The sequence below is a fragment of the Nerophis lumbriciformis genome, linkage group LG01 (genome assembly GCF_033978685.3).
Source record: "Nerophis lumbriciformis linkage group LG01, RoL_Nlum_v2.1, whole genome shotgun sequence".
NCBI lineage: Eukaryota > Metazoa > Chordata > Actinopteri > Syngnathiformes > Syngnathidae > Nerophis > Nerophis lumbriciformis.
This window is the reverse complement of record NC_084548.2, coordinates 68070001-68096207: the sequence shown is the minus strand read 5'-3', so window position 1 is coordinate 68096207 and position 26207 is coordinate 68070001. Positions and strand designations below refer to the sequence as shown.

At 39.1% G+C, this 26207-nt stretch overlaps 1 protein-coding gene across 1 annotated transcript in view; it reads left to right on the top strand.

Annotated features, from left to right (window-relative positions):
• The first annotated feature begins 2526 nt into the window (after positions 1-2526).
• plagl2 (pleiomorphic adenoma gene-like 2) overlaps positions 2527-26207 on the top strand; it is a 114823-nt gene continuing 91142 nt past the window's right edge. Inside the window, exon 1 of the mRNA XM_061924923.1 lies at positions 2527-2690. The gene's annotated coding sequence lies outside the window, so the exon portion shown is untranslated. The remainder of the gene's footprint in view (positions 2691-26207) is intronic.

Below are 26207 nucleotides of genomic sequence, written 5' to 3'. Positions count from 1 at the left end.
TTTCTTTTTAAAATGATTGAAGAAAAAATACAAATATGGTTCATGATATTTAATTATCATTTCAAAAGTTTTTGTCAACAAATAAACAAATAAATATAAGTGTTTGTTGCTGTAAATTTACTTTTTATTTATTTTATTATTTTTTTATTTATTCATTTGATCTATTTTGAAGCTTGTTTTTAAATTTATTTTTTACAAATACTTTAATCTTGTCATAATCATGGGTATTTAAAGTGATTATTTGGGCATTTTTACACAAACAAACACTATAGAAAAAAATGACTCACTAAAAAAAGCCAACTTTTTTCCATTTAATTAATTTTTTTAAATGATTGAAGAAAAAATACAAATATGGTTGATGATATTTAATCATTATTTCAAAAGTTTTAGTCAACAAATAAACAAATACATATAAGTGTTTGTTGCTGTAAATTTACTTTTTATTTATTTTATTATTTTTTATTTATTCATTTGATCTATTTTGAAGCTTGTTTTTAAATGTATTTTCACAAATACTTTAATCTTGTCATAATTATGGGTATTTAAAGTGGTTATTTGTGCATTTTTACACAAACAAACGCTATAGAAAAAGCGACTAACTATAAAAAGCCAACTTTTTTACCGTTAGTTTCTTTTTAAAATGATTGAAGAAAAAATACAAATATGGTTCATATTTAATTATTATTTTAAAAGTTTTAGTCAACAAGTAAACAAATGCATATACGTGTTTGTTGCTATAAATGTACATTTTTTCTATTTTATTTATTTATCTTTATTTATTTGATCTATTTGAAGCTTTTTTTCAATGTATTTTTACAAATACTTTAATCTTGTCATACATATGGGTATTTAAAGTGGTTATTTTGTGCATTTTTACACAAACAAACGCTATAGAAAGAATTACTCACTATAAAAAGGCAACTTCTTTACCGTTAATTTCTTATTAAAATGATTGAAGAAAAAATACAAATATGGTTCATGATACTCAATCATTATTTCAAAAGTTTTTGTCAACAAATAAACAAATAAATATAAGTGTTTGTTTCTATAAATTGACCCTTTTTCTATTTTATTAGTTTTTATTTATTCATTTGACCTATTTTGAAGCTTGTTTTTAAATGTATTTTCACAAATACTGTAATCTTGTCATAATTATGGGTATTTAAAGTGATTATTGTGCATTTTTACACAAACAAACACTATAGAAAAAAACGACTCACTATAAAAAGCCAACTTTTTTCCGATTAATTTTTTTTTTTAATTTTTGAAAAAAAAATACAAATATGGTTGATGATATTTAATTATTATTTCAAAAGTTTTTGTCAACAAATAAACAAATAAATATAAGTGTTTGTTGCTATAAATTTACTTAAAAAAAAAATTTTTTATTCTTTTTTATTTATTTAGTTGTTCTATTTTGAAGCTTGTTTTTAAATGTATTTTTACAAATACTTTAATCTTGTCATAATTATGGGTATTTAAAGTGATTATTTGGGCATTTTTACACAAACAAACACTATAGAAAAAATGACTCAATAAAAAAAGCCAACTTTTTTCCGGTTAATTTCTTTTTAAAATGATTGAAGAAAAAATACAAATATGGTTGATGATATTTAATTATTATTTCAAAAGTTTTTGTCAACAAATAAACAAATACATATTAGTGTTTGTTGCTATAAATTTAAATTTGTATTTATTTATTTATTTTATTTATTTGATCTATTTTGAAGCTTGTTTTTAAATGTATTTTTACAAATACTTTAATCTTGTCATAATTATGGGAAAAAAACGACTCACTATAAAACGCCAACTTTTTTACCGTTAATTTCTTTTTAAAATGATTGAAGAAAAAATACAAATATGGTTGATGATATTTAATTATTATTTCAAAAGTTTTTGTCAACAAATAAAAAAATAAATATAAGCGTTTGTTTTTATAAATTTAATTTCTTTTCAATTTTATTAGTTTTTATTTATTCATTTGATCTATTTTGAAGCTTGTTTTTAAATTTATTTTTACAAATACTTTAATCTTGTCATAATTATGGGTATTTAAAGTGATTATTTGGGCATTTTTTACACAAGCAACACTATAGAAAAAACGACTCACTATAAAAAGCCTACTTTTTCCCGTTTAATTACTTTTTAAAAAAAATTTAAGAAAAAATACAAATATAGTTGATAATATTTAATTATTATTTTAAAAGTTTTAGTCAAGAAATAAACAAATACATGTAAGTACATTTATATTTTTCTATTTTATTATTATTATTTATGTATTATTTGATCAATTTTGAAGCTTGTTTTTATATGTATAAATATAAAACAAATCATTTTCTCGTGACTATGTTTTATTATTTTTGAGTAAACATATTTTGATGAAGAGGGTGGAAGTCAAAACCAAAAAACATCATTAACAAAAAAAAAAAATGTCCCTGTGTGTTAAAAAAAAAAAGTTTGTGTGAGTGCGATGACGTCACAGCTGCAGCCAGCTTAGCGCCCATTGCTGCGCTGCAGCCTGAGGAGAGACATTCACTCCCAGGCCACAAATATCTACTTTCCCCCCCCCACACAAAAAACAAAACACCAAGAACGACATCGAGCTCGGAGTGTTTGGACTTTCTCTCTCGCTTTTCTCGCTTGGTGGCTTCATGTGAAAGTTGGCTTCATGCGGCGCTGGAAACTTTTTGGTGGGTAAACTACTTTTTTATATGTGTGTGTGTGTGTGTGTGTTGTGTTTGCTGTGCGTGTTTGGAAGCACTTTTACGCAACTTTTGACGTCGACGTGCTGGTTATGTATAACTTGTTATGGGCTTTTTTTTTTTTTTTTTTTTTTTTTTTGCGTCACTTTTTTTTTTTTTGCGGCTTTTCCCGCACGTAGTGCGTGGACATTTAACAGCCACGCCAGATTTATTCGGGTGGCGTGTTATGGTTGTTATTCCGATGCAAGTGCAGCCATTTTAGGAGTGTGTTTAAAAAAAAAAAAAAAAAAAAAAAAAAAAAGAGTGTAAGTTGTGTGAACGAGTTTGTTGATGGTGCGTTCAAGTGTCACATGGAGCGTGGAGATGTGTTCACGGCACGTTTGCGACTTCCTATTGTGTATGTCATGTTTGCACGTTTCATATGCAGTTTCATGTACACTATTATATGTTCATAACCGTGCTCTTCCTCCTCCTCCTCCTCCTCCTCATGTGTGGTGTTTGCGGCTCCTCGGATGTTTTTGTTCCTCTCGGCTCGGTGCGCATGCGTGCGAGCTTTTCCTTGGAAGCAGTAAACCACGTCCAAGAATTTGAGAGGTAGAATGTCATGGAGGCTCGTATGGTATATAATATCATATTCCTCTAATATCATGTAGCGATGTGTCCGGCAGTACTGCAATATTCTGCGTGTACTCGTGTACCAAACGTGTCGTTAACGTTGTATTATTTTTTTTATTTTAACTACGCCGCTGATCGAAATAGTCTGTTCCAGGGTCAAGCTGTCAATATTAGTGTTTGTTGCTATAGCTGTAGTGTAAACTTCAGGGGGGGAAAAATAAAATAAAATATATTTTTTCAATTTTATTATTATTTTTTATTTATTTGATCTACTTAGAAGCTTGGTTTTGAATGTATTTTTTACAAATGCTTTAATCTTGTCATAACCATGGGTATTTAAAGTGATTATTTGTGCATTTTCACACGAACAAACCCTATGGAATAAAACAACTAACTATAATAAGCCAACTTTTTTCCTGTTAATTTCTTTTTAAAATTAGAGAAAAAAATACAAGAATTGTTCATGATATTCAATTATTATTTTAAAAGGTTTAGTCAACAAATACATGAATAAGTATAAGTGTTTGTTGCTATAAATTAATATTTTTCTATTTTATTATTATTATTTTATTTATTTGATCTATTTTGAAGCTTGTTTTAAATGTATTTTTTTTCCACAAATAGTTTAATCTTGTGCATTTTTACACAACATTTTTTTTTATTTAATTTAATTTAATTTAATTTCTTTTTGAAATATTTGAAGAAAAAAATACAAATATGGGTCATAATATTGAATTAATATTTGATAAAGTGTAAAATTCAGATTTTTTTTTCTATTTTTAATATTTCATTTGTTATAGTTATGGCTATTTAAATGCACTATTTGTGCATTTTTACAGTAATAAAATAGTCCGTTCCAGGGTCGAGCTGTGTTCATTATAAATACTTTATTATCTTATAAGGCAGTGTTTTAAGTCACGTTTGAACATTTTTCACAGTTGTTCAAGTGTAAAAAGAAGCCAAAGTGTGTCTCATTCGGTTATAGCTGTATAAGTACTAATACGACACTGTCGACTTCAAGACGTGTAGCGAAGATGCTCCTCAAGCGCACACACAAACAAACACTATAGAAAAAACCGACTCATTTTAAAAAGCCAACTTTTTCCCCCTTAATTTCTTTTTAGTGTTTATTGCTATAAAGTACATTTTTTTTCTATTTTATTAGTATTTTTTAATTTATTTGATCTATTTTTGAGCTTGTTTTTGTATGCATTTTTACACCAACAAACACGAAAGAAAAAACAATTATAAAAATCGAACTTTTTTCCCGTTAATTTCTTTTTAAAATTGAAGAAAAAAATACAAAAATGGTTCATTATATTTAATTATTATTTTAAAAGGTTAAGTCAACAAATAAACTCATCAATAAGTGTTTGATGCTATACATTTAATTTTTTCAATTTTATTATTATATATATGTTTTAATTGATCTATTTTGAAGCTTGTTTTTATGTGTTTTTACAAATAGTTTAATATTGTCATAATTATGAGTATTTAAAGTGATTGTTTGTGCATTTTCACACAAACAAACACGAAAGAAAAAACGACTAACTATAAAAAGCCAACTTTTTCCCGTAATTTATTTTCAGTTTTTGTTGCTATAAAGTAATTTTTTTCTATTTATCAGTATTTTCTTAAATTTATTTGATATTTTATTATGTTGTGGCCCAGATCTAGCCCCTAAGCCTTGACTTTGACACCTGTGATGTAGCCCATAAAGTCACACCTTCAAAATAAAAGCACGTCGGTAAAATATCAGTCATTAAAAATGTCAATACTGTCAGGGGCCACTTTAAATTATGTTGCAGCCCAGATCTAGCACCCAAGCCTTGACTTTAACACCTGTGATGTAGCCTGTAAAGTCACGCCTTCAAAATAAAAGCACCTCAGTAAAATATCAGTCATTAAAAATGTCAGTACTGTCACGGGCCACTTTAAATGACATGGTGGCCCACATCTAGTCCCTAAGCCTTGACTTTGGCATCTGTAGTGTAGCCCCTTAAAGTCACGCCTTCAAAATAAAAGCACGTCGGTAAAATATCAGTCATTAAAAATGTCAATACTGTCATGGGCCACTTTAAATGATGTCGCGGCCCAGATCTGGTCCCCAAGCCTTTGCTTTGACACCTGTGATGTAGCCCGTAAAGTCACGCCTTCAAAATAAAAGCACCTCAGTAAAATATCAGTCATTAAAAATGTCAGTACTGTCACGGGCTACTTTAAATGACATGGTGTCCCACATCTAGTCCCTAAGCCTTGACTTTGACACCTGCAATGTGGCCCCGTAAAGTCACGCCTTCAAAATAAAAGCACGTCGGTAAAATATCAGTCATTAAAAATGTCAATACTGTCAGGGGCCACTTTAAATTATGTTGCAGCCCAGATCTAGCACCCAAGCCTTGACTTTGACACCTGTGATGTAGCCCCTTAAAGTCACGCCTTCAAAATAAAAGCACGTCGGTAAAATATCAGTCATTAAAAATGTCAGTACTGTCACAGGCCACTTTAAATTATGTAGCGCCCCAGATCTAGCACCCAAGCCTTGATTTTAACACCTGTGATGTAGCCCGTAAAGTCACGCCTTCAAAATAAAAGCACGTCAGTAAAATATCAGTCATTAGAAATGTCAGTGCTGTCACAGGGCACATTAAATGATATTGCCACCCAGATCTAGCATCCAAACCTTGACTTTGACACTTGTGATGTAGCCCGTAACGTCACGCCTTCAAAATAAAAGCACGTCGGTAAAATATCAGTCATTAAAAATGTCAATACTGTCAGGGGCCACTTTAAATTATGTTGCAGCCCAGATCTAGCCCCCAAGCCTTGACTTTGACACCTGTGATGTAGCCCCTTAAAGTCACGCCTTCAAAATAAAAGCACGTCGGTAAAATATCAGTCATTAAAAATGTCAGTACTGTCACAGGCCACTTTAAATTATGTAGCGCCCCAGATCTAGCACCCAAGCCTTGATTTTAACACCTGTGATGTAGCCCGTAAAGTCACGCCTTCAAAATAAAAGCACGTCAGTAAAATATCAGTCATTAGAAATGTCAGTGCTGTCACAGGGCACATTAAATGATATTGCCACCCAGATCTAGCATCCAAACCTTGACTTTGACACTTGTGATGTAGCCCGTAACGTCACGCCTTCAAAATAAAAGCACGTCGGTAAAATATCAGTCATTAAAAATGTCAATACTGTCAGGGGCCACTTTAAATTATGTTGCAGCCCAGATCTAGCCCCCAAGCCTTGACTTTGACACCTGTGATGTAGCCCCTTAAAGTCACGCCTTCAAAATAAAAGCACGTCGGTAAAATATCAGTCATTAAAAATGTCAGTACTGTCACAGGCCACTTTAAATTATGTAGCGCCCCAGATCTAGCACCCAAGCCTTGATTTTAACACCTGTGATGTAGCCCGTAAAGTCACGCCTTCAAAATAAAAGCACGTCAGTAAAATATCAGTCATTAAAAATGTCAGTACTGTCACAGGCCACTTTAAATGACATGGTGGCCCACATCTAGTCCCTAAGCCTTGACTTTGGCATCTGTAGTGTAGCCCCTTAAAGTCACGCCTTCAAAATAAAAGCACGTCGGTAAAATATCAGCCATTAAAAATGTCAGTACTGTCACAGACTACTTTAAATGATGTCGCGGCCCAGATCTGGTCCCCAAGCCTTTGCTTTGACACTTGTGATGTAGCCCGTAAAGTCACGCCTTCAAAATAAAAGCACCTCAGTAAAATATCAGTCATTAAAAATGTCAGTACTGTCACGGGCTACTTTAAATGACATGGTGTCCCACATCTAGTCCCTAAGCCTTGACTTTGACACCTGCAACGTGGCCCCGTAAAGTCACGCCTTCAAAATAAAAGCACGTCGGTAAAATATCAGTCATTAAAAATGTCAATACTGTCAGGGGCCACTTTAAATTATGTTGCAGCCCAGATCTAGCCCCCAAGCCTTGACTTTGACACCTGTGATGTAGCCCCTTAAAGTCACGCCTTCAAAATAAAAGCACGTCGGTAAAATATCAGTCATTAAAAATGTCAATACTGTCAGGGGCCACTTTAAATTATGTTGCAGCCCAGATCTAGCCCCCAAGCCTTGACTTTGACACCTGTGATGTAGCCCCTTAAAGTCACGCCTTCAAAATAAAAGCACGTCGGTAAAATATCAGTCATTAAAAATGTCAGTACTGTCACAGGCCACTTTAAATTATGTAGCGCCCCAGATCTAGCACCCAAGCCTTGATTTTAACACCTGTGATGTAGCCCGTAAAGTCACGCCTTCAAAATAAAAGCACGTCGGTAAAATATCAGTCATTAAAAATGTCAATACTGTCAGGGGCCACTTTAAATTATGTTGCAGCCCAGATCTAGCCCCCAAGCCTTGACTTTGACACCTGTGATGTAGCCCCTTAAAGTCACGCCTTCAAAATAAAAGCACGTCGGTAAAATATCAGTCATTAAAAATGTCAGTACTGTCACAGGCCACTTTAAATTATGTAGCGCCCCAGATCTAGCACCCAAGCCTTGATTTTAACACCTGTGATGTAGCCCGTAAAGTCACGCTTTCAAAATAAAAGCGCGTCGGTAAAATATCACTGATTAAAAATGTCAGTACTGTCACGGGCCACTTTAAATGACATGGTGGCCCACATCTAGTCCCTAAGCCTTGACTTTGGCACCTGTAGTGTAGCCCCTTAAAGTCACGCCTTCAAAATAAAAGTACGTCGGTAAAATATCAGCCATTAAAAATGTCAGTACTGTCACGGGCTACTTTAAATGACATGGTGGCCCACATCTAGTCCCTAAGCCTTGACTTTGACACCTGCAACGTGGCCCCGTAAAGTCACGCCTTCAAAATAAAGGCATGTCGGTAAAATATCAGTCATTAAAAATGTCAATACTGTCAGGGTCCACTTTAAATTATGTTGCAGCCCAGATTTAGCCCCCAAGCCTTGACTTTGACACCTGTGATGTAGCCCCTTAAAGTCACGCCTTCAAAATAAAAGCACGTAGGTAAAATATCAGCCATTAAAAATGTCAGTACTGTCACAGACTACTTTAAATGATGTCGCGGCCCAGATCTGGTCCCCAAGCCTTTGCTTGGACACTTGTGATGTAGCCCGTAAAGTCACGCCTTCAAAATAAAAGCACCTCAGTAAAATATCAGTCATTAAAAATGTCAGTACTGTCACGGGCTACTTTAAATGACATGGTGTCCCACATCTAGTCCCCAAGCCTTGACTTTGACACCTGTGATGTAGCCCCTTAAAGTCACGCCTTCAAAATAAAAGCACGTCGGTAAAATATCAGTCATTAAAAATGTCAGTACTGTCACGGGCTACTTTAAATGACATGGTGGCCCACATCTAGTCCCTAAGCCTTGACTTTGACACCTGCAATGTGGCCCCGTAAAGTCACGCCTTCAAAATAAAAGCACGTCCGTAAAATATCAGTCATTGAAAACTAACAAGTAAAATGTCCTTTTTACGTTTTTTTGACAGTTAAGAATGTGACTTAAATCTCTTTATAATCTTGACTTGATGGACACATTTTATTTCCTATGGGAAACAAATCAATAATGTTGTTCTTATAAAGATGTCTTTGTTGTTTTGACTACATATATTTGCCGACTCTCCCTGTCCTTTCTCTTTGTGCTCATCCCCATGTTGCCACGGAAACAGCATATAGGGGTTTTCATATTTATTACTTTGGATTCATTGTGTTGCACGAAATCTGCCTAGCAACTTGTGACCCGGTACAAGAATACAAGCATTTTTTGTTTGTTTTTGCACCTGCTATGTTAATGTTGATGCTTTAAAATGAAGTACATTACATGTATGTATGTATGTATGTATGTATGTATGTAGTACTTCTAGCTTTAACTAGCTGCATCTGCTAACGTAGCTCAAATACTCACTTTTGAATATTTTTTTAAGAATACACTATGAATAGCATCAGTTTGTTTGTGTGGTTTAGTATGTTGCTGTGGTAACACAAATCAATAAAAAAAACAACTTTTTTTGCTTTCTCATCGAAACTAGCCTAGCCTAAGAGGCTAGCCTAGCCATGCTAAAGGCTAGCCTATTAGCTTAACCACGCACGCAGTCTAGCTTATTAGCGTAGCCACACTGAAAGCTAGCCTATTAGCCTAGCCATGCTAAAGGCTAGTCTATTAGCCTAGCCACGCTAAAGGCTAGCCTATAATCCTAGCCACGCAGTCTAGTCTTTTAGCCCAGCCATGCTAAAAGCTAGCCTATTAGCCTAGCTAGGCTGAATGCTAGCCTATTAGCCTAGCCACGCTAAAGGCTAGCCTCCTAGCTTAACCGCGCAGTCTAGCCTATTCGCTTAGCCACACTTAAAGCTAGCCTATTAGCCTAGCCATGCTAAATGCTAGCCTATTAGCCTAGCCACGCTAAATGCTAGCCTATTAGCCTAGCCACACTTAAAGCTAGCCTATTAGCCGAGCCACGCTAAATGCTAGCCTATTAGCCTAGCCACGCTAAATGCTAGCCTATTAGCCTAGCCACGCTAAAGGCTAGCCTATAATCCTAGCCATGCAGTCTAGTCTTTTAGCCCAGCCATGCTAAAAGCTAGCCTATTAGCCTAGCTAGGCTGAATGCTAGCCTATTAGCCTAGCCACGCTATAGGCTAGCCTATTAGCTTAACCGCGCAGTCTAGCCTATTCGCTTAGCCACACTTAAAGCTAGCCTATTAGCCGAGCCACGCTAAATGCTAGCCTATTAGCCTAGCCACGCTAAATGCTAGCCTATTAGCCTAGCCACGCTAAAGGCTAGCCTATAATCCTAGCCACGCAGTCTAGTCTTTTAGCCCAGCCATGCTAAAAGCTAGCCTATTAGCCTAGCTAGGCTGAATGCTAGCCTATTAGCCTAGCCACGCTAAAGGCTAGCCTATTAGCTTAACCGCGCAGTCTAGCCTATTCGCTTAGCCACACTTAAAGCTAGCCTATTAGCCGAGCCACGCTAAATGCTAGCCTATTAGCCTAGCCACGCTAAATGCTAGCCTATTAGCCTAGCCACGCTAAAGGCTAGCCTATAATCCTAGCCACGCAGTCTAGTCTTTTAGCCCAGCCATGCTAAAAGCTAGTCTATTAGCCTAGCTAGGCTGAATGCTAGCCTATTAGCCTAGCCACGCTAAAGGCTAGCCTATTAGCTTAACCGCGCAGTCTAGCCTATTCGCTTAGCCACACTTAAAGCTAGCCTATTAGCCGAGCCACGCTAAATGCTAGCCTATTAGCCTAGCCACGCTAAATGCTAGCCTATTAGCCTAACTACGCGGTCTAGTCTTTTAGCCCAGACATGTTAAAAGCTAGCCTATTATTCTAGCTAGGCTGAATGCTAGTCTATTAGGCTAGCCACGCTAAAGGCTAGCCTATTAGCCTAGCCATGCAGTGTAGCCTATTCGCTTAGCCACACTTAAAGGCTAGCCTATGAGCTTAGCCATGCAGTGTAGCCTATTCGCTTAGCCACATTTAAAGCTAGCCTATTAGCCAAGCCATGCTAAATGCTAGCCTATTAGCCTAGCCATGCAGTCTAGACTTTTAGCCCAGACATGCTAAAAGCTAGCCTATTATTCTAGCTAGGCTGAATGCTAGTCTATTAGCCTAGCCACGCAGGCTAGCCTATTAGCCTAGCCTATTAACCGAGCCACGCTAAAGGCTAGCCTATTAGCTTAACCACGCAGTCTAGCCTATTCGCTTAGCCACACTTAAAGCTAGCCTATTAGCCGAGCCACGCTAAAGGCTAGCCTATTAGCCGAGCCACACAGTCTAGACTTTTAGCCCAGACATGCTAAAAGCTAGCCTATTATTCTAGCTAGGCTGAATGCTAGCCTATTAGCCTAGCCACGCGGGCTAGCCTATTAGCCTAGCCACACAGGCTAGCCTATTCCCTTAGCCACACATAAAGGTAGCCTATTAGCCTAGCCACGCAGTCTAGACTTTTAGCCCAGACATGCTAAAAGCTAGCCTATTATTCTAGCTAGGCTGAATGCTAGTCTATTAGCCTAGCCACGAAGGCTAGCCTATTAGCTTAACCGCACAGTCTAGCCTATTCGATTAGCCACACTTAAAGCTAGCCTATTAGCCTAGCCACGCTAAATGCTAGCCTATTAGCTTAGCCACGTGGTCTAGACTTTTAGCCCAGCCATGCTAAAAGCTAGCCTATTAGCCTAGCTAGGCTGAATGCTAGCCTATTAGCCTAGCCACGCTAAAGGCTAGCCTATTAGCTTAACCACGCAGTCTAGCCTATTCGCTTAGGCACACATAAAGGTAGCCTATTAGCCTAGCCACGCAGTCTAGACTTTTAGCCCAGACATGCTAAAAGCTAGCCTATTGTGCTAGCTAAGCTGAATGCTAGTTTATTAGCCTAGCCACGCAGGCTAGCCTATTAGCCTAGCCTATTAACCGAGCCACGCTAAAGGCTAGCCTATTAGCTTAACCACGCAGTCTAGCCTATTCGCTTAGCCACACTTAAAGCTAGCCTATTAGCCTAGCCACGCTAAAGGCTAGCCTATTAGCTTAACCGCGCAGTCTAGCCTATTTGCTTAGCCACACTTAAAGCTAGCCTATTAGCCGAGCCACGCTAAAGGCTAGCCTATTAGCCGAGCCACACAGTCTAGACTTTTAGCCCAGTCATGCTAAAAGCTAGCCTATTATTCTAGCTAGGCTGAATGCTAGCCTATTAGCCTAGCCACGCGGGCTAGCCTATTAGCCTAGCCACACAGGCTAGCCTATTCCCTTAGCCACACATAAAGGTAGCCTATTAGCCTAGCCACGCAGTCTAGACTTTTAGCCCAGACATGCTAAAAGCTAGCCTATTATTCTAGCTAGGCTGAATGCTAGTCTATTAGCCTAGCCACGCTAAAGGCTATCCTATTAGCTTAACCGCGCAGTCTAGCCTATTCGCTTAGCCACACTTAAAGCTAGCCTATTAGCCTAGCCACACTAAAGGCTAGCCTATTAGCCTAGCCACGCAGTCTAGTCTTTTAGCCCAGACATGCTAAAAGCTAGCCTATTAGCCTAGCTAGGCTGAATGCTAGCCTATTAGCCTAGCCACGCTAAAGGCTAGCCTATTAGCTTAACCACGCAGTCTAGCCTATTCGCTTAGGCACACATAAAGGTAGCCTATTAGCCTAGCCACGCAGTCTAGACTTTTAGCCCAGACATGCTAAAAGCTAGCCTATTGTGCTAGCTAAGCTGAATGCTAGTTTATTAGCCTAGCCACGCAGGCTAGCCTATTAGCCTAGCCTATTAACCGAGCCACGCTAAAGGCTAGCCTATTAGCTTAACCACGCAGTCTAGCCTATTCGCTTAGCCACACTTAAAGCTAGCCTATTAGCCTAGCCACGCTAAAGGCTAGCCTATTAGCTTAACCGCGCAGTCTAGCCTATTCGCTTAGCCACACTTAAAGCTAGCCTATTAGCCGAGCCACGCTAAAGGCTAGCCTATTAGCCGAGCCACACAGTCTAGACTTTTAGCCCAGTCATGCTAAAAGCTAGCCTATTATTCTAGCTAGGCTGAATGCTAGCCTATTAGCCTAGCCACGCGGGCTAGCCTATTAGCCTAGCCACACAGGCTAGCCTATTCCCTTAGCCACACATAAAGGTAGCCTATTAGCCTAGCCACGCAGTCTAGACTTTTAGCCCAGACATGCTAAAAGCTAGCCTATTATTCTAGCTAGGCTGAATGCTAGTCTATTAGCCTAGCCACGCTAAAGGCTATCCTATTAGCTTAACCGCGCAGTCTAGCCTATTCGCTTAGCCACACTTAAAGCTAGCCTATTAGCCTAGCCACACTAAAGGCTAGCCTATTAGCCTAGCCACGCAGTCTAGTCTTTTAGCCCAGACATGCTAAAAGCTAGCCTATTAGCCTAGCTAGGCTGAATGCTAGCCTATTAGCCTAGCCACGCTAAAGGCTAGCCTATTAGCTTAACCACGCAGTCTAGCCTATTCGCTTAGGCACACATAAAGGTAGCCTATTAGCCTAGCCACGCAGTCTAGACTTTTAGCCCAGACATGCTAAAAGCTAGCCTATTGTGCTAGCTAAGCTGAATGCTAGTTTATTAGCCTAGCCACGCAGGCTAGCCTATTAGCCTAGCCTATTAACCGAGCCACGCTAAAGGCTAGCCTATTAGCTTAACCACGCAGTCTAGCCTATTCGCTTAGCCACACTTAAAGCTAGCCTATTAGCCTAGCCACGCTAAAGGCTAGCCTATTAGCTTAACCGCGCAGTCTAGCCTATTCGCTTAGCCACACTTAAAGCTAGCCTATTAGCCGAGCCACGCTAAAGGCTAGCCTATTAGCCGAGCCACACAGTCTAGACTTTTAGCCCAGTCATGCTAAAAGCTAGCCTATTATTCTAGCTAGGCTGAATGCTAGCCTATTAGCCTAGCCACGCGGGCTAGCCTATTAGCCTAGCCACACAGGCTAGCCTATTCCCTTAGCCACACATAAAGGTAGCCTATTAGCCTAGCCACGCAGTCTAGACTTTTAGCCCAGACATGCTAAAAGCTAGCCTATTATTCTAGCTAGGCTGAATGCTAGTCTATTAGCCTAGCCACGCTAAAGGCTATCCTATTAGCTTAACCGCGCAGTCTAGCCTATTCGCTTAGCCACACTTAAAGCTAGCCTATTAGCCTAGCCACACTAAAGGCTAGCCTATTAGCCTAGCCACGCAGTCTAGTCTTTTAGCCCAGACATGCTAAAAGCTAGCCTATTATTTTAGTTAGGCTGAATGCTAGCCTATTAGCCTAGCCACACAGTCTAGCCTATTTGCCTACATTTTTAACTGCCTGACATTTATGATATTTTTCACTAATTGATATCTCGTTATGAAATCTTAAGTCCAGGTGACAATATTGTTTTGATATAAATAAACAAGTACCCGCGACCCCAAAAAGGGACAAGCGGTAGAAAATGGATGGATGGATGGATGGAGGATATTGGCTCGCATGTAAAATGTCTGATACAACCTCAGATACAAGCGATTTAGCCTGACTAATGCATTTTTGTGGCCACTAGCTGTTGCCAAAAATAATTACCACTCTACTTCAACTTAAAGACAGCGCAAGGTTAATAATAGATAGGTGTTTATCATACTTACTGTTGTTCGCTGTTTGACTAATTTCCCTTGATCAAACCTTTTCAAACATTCCACTTTGACACCTGTAGCATATCCCGTAATGTCACGCCCTTCAAAATAAAAGCACGTCAGTAAAATATCAGTCATTAAATACGTCAGTACTGTCACAGGCCACGTTAAGTTATGTAACGCCCCAGATCTAGCCCCCAAGCCTTGACTTTGACACCTGTGATGTATCCTGTAAGGTCAAGCTTTCAAAATAAAAGCATGCCAGTAAATGATCAGTCATTAAAAATGTCAATACTGTCACGTGACGGGCCACACTTTAAATTATGGTGTGGCCCATCTAGTCCCTAAGCCTTGACTTTGACACCTGTAGTGTCGCCCCGTAAAGTCACCCCTTCAAAATAAAAGCACGTCAGTAAAATATCAGTTATTAAAAACGTCAGTACTGTCACGGGCCACGTTAAGTTATGTAACGGAACAGATGTAGTCCTCAAGCCTTGACTTTGACACCTGTGATGTAGCCTGTAATGTCACGCTTTCAAAATAAAAGCATGTCAGTAAATGATCACTCATTAAAAAATGTCAATACTGTCACGGGCCACATTAAATGGCGTGGTGACCCACATCTAGTCCTTAAGCCTTGACTTTGACACCTGTGATGTAGCCTGTAAATTCACGCCTTCAAAATAAAAGCATGTCAGTAAATGATCACTCATTAAAAAATGTCAATACTGTCACGGCCCACATTAAATGGCGTGGTGGCCAACATCTAGTCCTTAAGCCTTGACTTTGACACCTGTGATGTAGCCTGTAAATTCACGCCTTCAAAATAAAAGCATGTCAGTAAATGATCACTCATTAAAAAATGTCAATACTGTCACGGGCCACATTAAATGGCGTGGTGGCCCACATCTAGTCCTTAAGCCTTGACTTTGACACCTGTGATGTAGCCTGTAAATTCACGCCTTCAAAATAAAAGCATGTCAGTAAATGATCACTCATTAAAAAATTTCAATACTGTCACGGGCCACATTAAATGGCGTAGTGGCCCACATTAAATGGCGTGGTGGCTAACATCTAGTCCTTAAGCCTTGACTTTGACACCTGTGATGTAGCCTGCAAAGTCACGCCTTCAAAATAAAAGCACGTCAGTAAAATATCATAAAAACGTCAGTACTGTCACGAGCCACGTTAAGTTATGTAACGGAACAGATGTAGTCCTCAAGCCTTGACTTTGACACCTGTGATGTAGCCTGTAATGTCACGCTTTCAAAATAAAAGCATGTCAGTAAATGATCACTCATTAAAAAATGTCAATACTGTCACGGACCACATTAAATGGCGTGGTGACCCACATCTAGTCCTTAAGCCTTGACTTTGACACCTGTGATGTAGCCTGTAAATTCACGCCTTCAAAATAAAAGCATGTCAGTAAATGATCACTCATTAAAAAATGTCAATACTGTCACGGGCCACATTAAATGGCGTAGTGGCCCACATTAAATGGCGTGGTGGCTAACATCTAGTCCTTAAGCCTTGACTTTGACACCTGTGATGTAGCCTGCAAAGTCACGCCTTCAAAATAAAAGCACGTCAGTAAAATATCATAAAAACGTCAGTACTGTCACGAGCCACGTTAAGTTATGTAACGGAACAGATGTAGTCCTCAAGCCTTGACTTTGACACCTGTGATGTAGCCTGTAATGTCACGCTTTCAAAATAAAAGCATGTCAGTAAATGATCACTCATTAAAAAATGTCAATACTGTCACGGGCCACATTAAATGGCGTGGTGACCCACATCTAGTCCTTAAGCCTTGACTTTGACACCTGTGATGTAGCCTGTAAATTCACGCCTTCAAAATAAAAGCATGTCAGTAAATGATCACTCATTAAAAAATGTCAATACTGTCACGGCCCACATTAAATGGCGTGGTGGCTAACATCTAGTCCTTAAGCCTTGACTTTGACACCTGTGATGTAGCCTGCAAAGTCACGCCTTCAAAATAAAAGCACGTCAGTAAAATATCAGTCATTAAAAATATCAATACTGTCACGTGCCACTTTAAATTATGGTGTGGCCCATCTAGTCAGTACTGTCACAGGCCACGTTAAGTTATGTAGCGGCACAGATCTAGTCCTCAAGCCTTGACTTTGATGCCTGGGATGTATCCTGTAAAGTCAAGCTTTCAAAATAAAAGCATGTCAGTAAATGATCAGTTATTAAAAATTTCAATACTGTTATGGGCCACTTTAAATGGCATGGTGACCCACATCTAGTCCTTAAGCCTTGACTTTGACACCTGTGATGTAGCCTGTAAATTCACGCCTTCAAAATAAAAGCACGTCAGTGAAATATCAGTCATTAAAAATGTCAGTACAGTCACAGGCCACTTTAAATGGCGTGGTGGCGCAGATCTAGTCCTTAAGCCTTGACTTTGACACCTGTGATGTAGCCTGTAAATTCACGCCTTCAAAATAAAAGCACGTCAGTGAAATATCAGTCATTAAAAATGTCAGTACTGTCACAGGCAATTGATCCACTCTTCTTCTCTCTTACTGTCTTTGCTGATGCTGCTCGTGCGCCCCTAGTGGTCGGAGGTCGAATTAAAAAAAAAGAAAGAAGTTTGTCCCTTTGATGTACTGCCCGTGTTTGTTTGAGCTGGGAAAAAAAAACAACCCACAATTCTTTGCTCCCACTGTGGGCAGAGGAGGAGGAGGAGGAGGAGGAGGATGATGATGAGGATGAAGCAGCAGCAGGCTGATTTCCATGAGAAAGCGAGAGAGGAGTTAAAGAAAGGACAAACCTCCTCCCGGACAAACGACAGTTAATAAGCAAGGAAGAATCGGAAAAGCTGCGATCCTTTTTTTTTCTTTCTACTTCTTTGTACTTGTTCACCTTCTGCAGGCCGCCGTGAAGAAGAAGATGAAGAAGAAGGGGGGGTGGGGGTTTGGGGGTAGTGGAGGGAAGAAAGGACAACGAGTTCAGGCCAGAATGTTTTTTTGTTTTTTTGCGTTTTCACTGAAAGGCTGCAGGAGGATTTTAGGATGGACGTCATTGAGTTTGTTTGTGTTGTGTACTTTGTGTATACTCGTGTACTTTGTGTGTACTCGTGTGTATTCTGTCATGCTCGAGTTATTATTACCTCCGCCAAGGAAGTTTCTGTTTGTGCTTTACGGGAGCTTTTTTTGTATTTACATTTTATTTATGATGCATTATATTCAATGTACTTATGACGTAATACAAACCCCGTTTCCATATGAGTTGGGAAATTGTGTTAGATGTAAATATAAACGGAATACAATGATTTGCAAATCCTTTTCAACCCATATTCAGTTGAATATGCTACAAAGACAACATATTTGATGTTCAAACTGATAAAAAAATTTTTTGTGTGTGCAAATAATCATTCACTTTAGAATTTGATGCCAGCAACACGTGACAAAGAAGTTGGGAAAGGTGGCAATAAATACTCATAAAGTTGAGGAAGGCTCATCAAACACTTATTTGGAACATCCCACATGTGAACAGGCAAATTGGGAACAGGTGGGTGCCATGATTGGGTATAAAAGTAGATTCCATGAAATGCTCAGTCATTCACAAACAAGGATGGGGCGAGGGTCACCACTTTGTCAACAAATGCGTGAGCAAATTGTTGAACAGTTTAAGAAAAACCTTTCTCAAGCAGCAATTGCAAGGAATTTAGGGATTTCCCCATCTACGGTCCGTAATATCATCAAAGGGTTCAGAGAATCTGGAGAAATCACTGCACATAAGCAGCTAAGCCCGTGACCTTCGATCTCTCAGGCTGTACTGCATCAACAAGCGACATCAGTGTGTAAAGGATATCACCACATGGCCTCAGGAACACTTCAACAAATGCATAAGAACAACATTTCTCAACCAGCTATTGCAAGGAATTTAGGGATTTCACCATCTACGGTCCGTAATATCATCAAAAGGTTCAGAGAATCTGGAGAAATCACTGCACGTAAGCGATGATATTACAGACCTTTGATCCTTCAGGCGGTACTGCATCAAAAAGCGACATCAGTGTGTAAAGGATATCACCACATGGGCTCAGGAACACTTCAGAAACCCACTGTCAGTAACTACAGTTGGTCGCCACATCTGAAAGTGCAAGTTAAAACTCTCCTATGCAAGGCGAAAACCGTTTATCAACAACACCCAGAAACGCCGTCGGCTTCGCTGGGCCTGAGCTCATCTAAGATGGACTGATACAAAGTGGAAAAGTGTTCTGTGGCCCGCGAGTCCACATTTCAAATTGTTTTTGGAAACTGTCGATGTTGTGTCCTCCGGACCAAAGAGGAAAAGAACCATCCGGATTGTTATAGGCGCAAAGTTGAAAAGCCAGCATCTGTGATGGTATGGGGGTGTATTAGTGCCCAAGACATGGGTAACTTACACATCTGTGAAGGCGCCATTAATGCTGAAAGGTACATACAGGTTTTGGAGCAACATATGTTGCCATCCAAGCAACGTTACCATGGACGCCCCTGCTTATTTCAGCAAGATAATGCCAAGCCACGTGTTACATCAACGTGGCTTCGTAGTAAAAAAGTGCGGGTACTAGACTGGCCTGCCTGTAGTCCAGACCTGTCTCCCATTGAAAATGTGAAGCCTAAAATATCACAACGGAGACCCCCGGACTGTTGAACAACTTAAGCTGTACATCAAGCAAGAATGGGAAAGAATTCCACCTGAGAAGCTTCAAAAATGTGTCTCCTCAGTTCCCAAACGTTTACTGAGTGTTGTTAAAAGGAAAGGCCATGTAACATAGTGGTGAACATGCCCTCTCCCAACTACTTTGGCACGTGTTGCAGCCATGAAATTCTATGTTAATTATTTGCAAAAAAAAAGAAAAGTTTATGAGTTTGAACATCAAATATCTTGTCTTTGTAGTGCATTCAACTGCATATGGGTTGAAAAAGATTTGCAAATCATTGTATTCCGTTTATATGTATATATTCATACATATATATATATATATATATATATATATATATATATATATATATATATATATATATGTATGTATGAATATGTATATATATACATATCCATACATATATACATATATATATATACATATATACATATATATATATATATATATATACATATTCATACATACATACATAAAAATTCCGGGTTTTCCCAAAATTCCAGGAAATCCGTAATACTATTACTCAATTATAAACGTTACTACATCAACATTTCTCGACCAATTTGAAAACTTTCAACACCAACCATTTCAATTCATTTACAACATTCAAAAAATATTTAGCATTTTGAAAAAAAAATTCCCGCTTTTCCGGAAATTTCCGTTAAATTCCCATTGAAAATAATGGGACATTTTAAGAATTCCACAACTCCCACATTTTTTATCCAATTCAAACCGTTCCAACTTCAAAATATTCACCCTGTTCAACAATTAGGTAGTTATTTTGGAGTTCAACTTCAGCATTGGAACATTCACGCGCAATTCCTTCAGGAATTGCTTGCAAGTTTGACTATCTACTATTCATCCATATTGCAACTTTAACTATACTCCTTGACAGCCTGTTGTTCCGTACTGCAGCTTTAACTACGGCTCTTGAGAGCCTGTTTATCCATACTGTAGCTTTAACTGTCATATTTGAGCTTTAACCGTCTTCCTTGACAGCCTGTTGTTCCGTACTGTAGCTTTAACTGTCGGCTTGTTGTTGCATACTGTAGCTTTAACTGTCTCCCTGTTCCATAGTGAAGCTTTAACTGTCGGCCTGTCAGGCCTTCATGCACATTTCTTCACAGCATGACTGATTTGTGGCACGGCGAATTAAGTTTGAACAATGTTGTGTAGCTACTGTGACACACTTGTACGATATTTATTTTTGTAAGAGAGTTGATATTTGACACTGAAGATCCTGACTTTTGAAGTAAAGCATTTAGTTTTCCTATAGTAATCACTTAAAGGGTCAATTATTGCAGGACTTTATTACAAAACCAAAATCAGTGAAGTTGGCACGTTGTGTAATTCATAAATAACACAATGATTTGCAAATCCTTTTCAACTTATATTCAATTGAATAGACTTTTTTTTTTGCAAATAATAATTAACTTAGAATTAAATGGCAGCAACACATTGCAAAAAAGTTGTCACAGGGGCATTTTTACCACTGTGTTACATGGCCTTTCCTTTTAACAACACTCAATAAACGTTTGGGAACTGAGGAGACACATTTTTGAAGCTTCTCAGCTGGAATTCTTTCCCATTCTTGCTTGATGTACAGCTTAAGTTGTTCAACAGTCCGGGGGTCTCCGTTGTGATATTTTAGGCTTCACATTTTCAATGGGAGACAGGTCTGGACTACAGGCAGGCCAGTCTAGTACCCGCACTCTTTTACTATGAAGCCACGCTGTTGTAACACGTGGCTTGGCATTGTCTTGCTGAAATAAGCAGGGGCGTCCATGAAAACGTTGCTTGGATGGCAACATATGTTGCTCCGAAACCTGTATGTACCTTTCAGCATTAATGGCGCCTTCACAGATGTGTAAGTTACCCATGTCTTGGGCACTAATACACCCCCATACCATCACAGATGCTGGCTTTTACACTTTGCGTGTATAATAATCCAGACGGTTCTTTTCCTCTTTGTTCCGGAGGAAAAGACGTCCACAGTTTCCCAAAAACAATTTGAAACATGGACTCGTCAGACCACAGAACACTTTTCTTGGATGAACTCGGGCCCACCGAAGCCGGCGGCGTTTCTGGGTGTTGTTGATAAACGGCTTTCGCTTTACATAGTAGAGTTTTAACTTGAGCTTACAGATGTAGCGACCAACTGTAGTTACTGACAGTGGTTTTCTGAAATGTGTGGTGATATCCTTTACACACTGATGTCGCTTTTTGATGCAGTACCGCCTGAAGGATCAAAGGTCCGTAATATCATCGCTTACGTGCAGTGATTTCTCCAGATTCTCTGAACCTTTTGATGAGATTACAGACCGTAGATGGTGGAATCCCTAAATTCCTTGCAATAGCTGGTTGAGAAATGTTGTTCTTACGCATTTGTTGACAAAGTGGCGACCCTCGCCCCGTCCTTGTTCGTGAATGACTGAGCACGACGTTTATACCCAATCATGGCACCCACCTGTTCCCAATTAGCCTGTTCACCTGTGGGATGTTCCACATAAGAGTTTGATGAGCATTCTTCAACTTTGTCCGTCTTTTTTGCCACTTGTGCCAGCTTTCTTGAAACATGTTGCAGGCATCAAATTCCAAATGAGCTAACATTTGCAAAAAAATAACAAAGTTTACCAGTGTGAACATCAAATATCTTGTCTTTGCATTTTATTTTTATTTACCATTTTTATTTTTTATTTACCATTTACACAACATGTATTATGACATCAATTATGACCAATCATTGTTGTTGTTAATAGATTTTAAAATCACTTCACTTGGCTAGCAGCTAACATCCATCCGCAGTCGGCAGTGTTTTAGCTACTTCTAAATCACTAATCCTCGTCCCCATGGCGACAAATAAAGTAAGTTTCTTGCAAGTAGTATTATCACTGGAGGACGAGGAATAGCTAAACATGCTTCACTACACACCGTAGGAGGATACAATAGCTCAAAAGATAGCGCGCCTGAATGTAAACAAATGCCATGGGTGGATCTACACCTGACATCCACTGTAATGATACCAAGATATTTTTTATCATTACAAAATCTTATTTTTTATTTATTTTTTTATTCATATCATATTCATAAACTCAGGAAATACGTCCCCGGACACATGAGGACTTAAATTTTGACCAATGTATGATCCTGTAACTACATGGTATCAGATCGATACCTAAATGTGTGGTATCATCCAGAAACTAATATAAAGTATCCAAACAACAGAAGAATAAGTCATTATTACTTTTTAACAGAAGTGTAGATAGAACATGTTGAAACAGAAAAGAAGCAGATATTAACAGTAAATGAACAAGTAGATTAATAATAATTTTTTACAGATTGTCCTTTATAATGTTGACAAAATAATAGGTAGATAAATGACACAATATGTTACTGCATACGTCAGCAGACTAATTAGGAGCCTTTGTTTGTTTGTTTAAAAAGTGGGGCGGTATAGCTCGGTTGGTAGAGTGGCACTGCCAGCAACTTGAGGGTTCCAGGTTCGATCCCCGCCTCCGCCATCCTAGTCACTGCCGTAGTGTCCTTGGCATACTTGCCAACCCTCCCGGATTTTCCGGGAGACTCCCGAAATTCAGCGCCTCTCCCGAAAACCTCCCGGGACAAATTTTCTCCCGAAAATCTCCCGAAATTCAGGCGGAGCTGGAGGCCACGCCCCCTCCAGCTCCATGCGGACCTGAGTCCGCTTTCCCACAATATAAAGAACGTCTACAGTAAAGCAGTCCGTCTGCCGTAAACAGCAATGTTGTGACACTCTTAAACAGGACAATACTGCCATCTAGTGCATTTGATGAGAGCACTTTTGTGCGTGCCACACAGCAATGCATCATCAGAGAGGGTGTTCAGCATGGTTAGAAAGATAGTGACAGAGAATAGAACAAGGATGGACAATTCAACCCTTAACTCAACAATGAGTAGATGAGTGTTATGTGTGTGTACCGTATTTTCCGCACCATAAGCCGCCCTGGGTTATAAGCCGCGCCTTCAATGAACGGCATATTTCAAAACTTTGTCCACCTATAAGCCGCCCCGTGTTATAAGCCACATCTAACTGCGCTAAAGGGAATGTCAAAAAAACAGTCAGATAGGTCAGTCAAACTTTAATAATATATTAAAAACCAGCGTTCTAACAACTCTGTTCACTCCCAAAATGTACGGTAATGTGCAAATGTGCAATCACAAACATAGTAAAATTCAAAATAGTGCAGAGCAATAGCAACATAATGTTGCTCGAACGTTAATGTCACAACACACAAAATAAACATAACGCTCACTTTCTGAAGTTATTCTTCATTCATAAATCCCTCGAATTCTTCTCCTTCGGTGTCCGAATTAAAAAGTTGGGCGAATACGGGATCCAAAATGGCCGGCTCCGTCTCGTTCTGTGAATCCTGCCTTCCGGAAAGCTCGGACCACAGTTGTGACCGAAATATCCGCCCAGGCATTTACGATCCACTGGCAGATGTTGGCGTATGTCGTCCGGCGCTGTCTCCCTGTCTTAGTGAAGGGTGTTCGCCTTCGGTCATCCATTGTTCCCACGCCGTTCGCAGTCGTGCTTTAAATGCCCTGTTGACACCAATATCGAGCGGTTGGAGTCCTTTGGTTAATCCACCCGGAATGACGGCGAGTGTTGTATTTGTGTGCTTCACTTGTTTTTTGACACCATCTGTGATGTAAGTTTAAATTCTGCGTTATACGCGTGTCGCTTAGTAGGAGCCATTTTGTGGTCTTTACAGATGTAAACACACAAATGAAATGAAACGTAATACCCGCGCGCTTCTTCTTCTACGGGGGCGGGTGCTTACCTTGGTGGTTGCTTACCATAGAAGAAGAAGCGCTTCCTCTTCTACGGGGAAAAAAGATGGCGGCTGTTTACCGTAGTTGCGAGACCGAAACTTTATGAAAATAAATATTTATATTAATCCATATATAAGGCGCACCGGGTTATAAGCCGCACTGTCAGCTTTTGTGAAAATTTGTGGTTTTTAGGTGCGGCTTATAGTGCGGAAAATACGGTATATGTGTAAATAAATGAACACTGAAATTCAAGTATTTATTTTATATATATATATATATATATATATATATATATATATTTATGTCTTAATAAGGTTATCCAAAAAATAGTGCTTGATACCGTAGTAGAGCGCAATATATGTATGTGTGGGAAAACAATCACAAGACTACTTCATCTCTACAGGCCTGTTTCATGAGGGGTTCCCTCAATCGAGGGAACCCCTCATGAAACAGGCCTGTAGAGATGAAGTAGTCTTGTGATTTTTTTCCCACACATACATATATATATATATATATATATATATATAGCTAGAATTCATCCATCCATCCATTTTCTACCGCTTATTCCCGTTGGGGTCGCGGGAGACGTTTTTGCTGTATGGGGGGTTGTACCAGATGATGTCGTTTCATTTTCTGTTCTTTTTTGGCTGGTTTCCTGGCGTGGGTTCATAGGTGAGGGTGAAATTGTTCCTGGCGTAAAACGAAACGACATCATCTGGTACAACCCCCCATACAGCAAAAACGTCTCAACGAACATTGGACACAAATTCCTCAATCTGATTGACAAACACTTTCCCAAAGACAACACCCTAAGAAAAGTATTCAACAAGAACAACATTAAATTGAGCTACAGCTGCATGAACAATATACGACAAATCATCTCAAACCACAACAAAACAATTGCAAATGAACCGTCGACCCCCAGACAGAGCGACTCCAAAACCAACAAAGGATGTAACTGTCGAAAGAAACCTGATTGCCCTCTCAACGGGGGGTGCTTACAAACATCAGTTGTCTACCAATCTAAGGTAATACGCAAGGACATTAACACATCCGACACATATGTAGGATTAACCGAGGGAGAATTCAAAACCAGATGGAACAATCACAAGGCTTCTTTCAGGAACAAAAACCTGCGAAATACCACAGAACTCAGCAAATACATTTGGGACCTCAAAGACAATAATGTTGAATATTCAATAACATGGCAAATTCTTGCATCCAGCACACCTTACAATAGTGGTAATAAAAGATGCAACCTATGCTTGAAAGAGAAACTGTTTATTATTTACCGTCCAGACCTGTCATCCCTCAACAAGCGCAGCGAAATTGTAACAGCATGCCGCCATAGACGGAAACACCTCCTAGGTAACACATGAGCCAATCACCACGCCCCTAGGCCAGCCTGTACCCACCCACTCTGTGCCCTATATAAACCATGGTATGCGAATGCTCCCATTAAAATCTCCTGATGATTGAGGGTACCCACCCTCATGAAACAGGCCTGTAGAGATGAAATAGTCTTGTGATTTTTTTTCCCACACATACATATATTACGCTCTACTACGGTATCGAGCACTATTTTTTGGATAACCTTATTAAGACATATATATATATATATATATATGAAATACTTGACTTGGTGAATTCTAGCTGTAAATATACTCCTCCCCTCTTAACCACACCCCCAACCACGCCCCCGCCCCAACCACGCCCCCCGCACCCACCCCCCGAAATTGGAGGTCTCAAGGTTGGCAAGTATGGTCCTTGGGCAAGACACTTTACCCACCCACACTGGTTGAAATGTAACTCAGGTATTGGGTTTCACTATGTAAAAGCGCTTTGAGTCACTAGACTAAAGCGCTATATAAATATAATTCACTTCACTACTAAAAGACAAGTTGTCTAGTATGTTCACTATTTTATTTAAGGACACAATCGTTCTTTGATTGCAATAATAAACATGTTTAATGTACCCTAAGATTTTTTGCTAAAATAAAGCCATTTTTTGTGGTCCCCTTTATTTAGAAAAGTATCAAAAAGTATCGAAATACATGTTGGTACCGGTATCAAAATTTTGGTATCGAGACAACCCGTATACGTAGACATTGCCTTCATGATGGCCACAGTTTGACCCTGGAACAGATGACTTCCCAACACAAAGTGCTTGTAGTTGACATGTTGTGGTTGAAACATAATATTAAAGTCCATGTGTTATATTTGATATTTACAAAGAATGCTACGATGTACATTCAGTCGAGCCATGCAGTA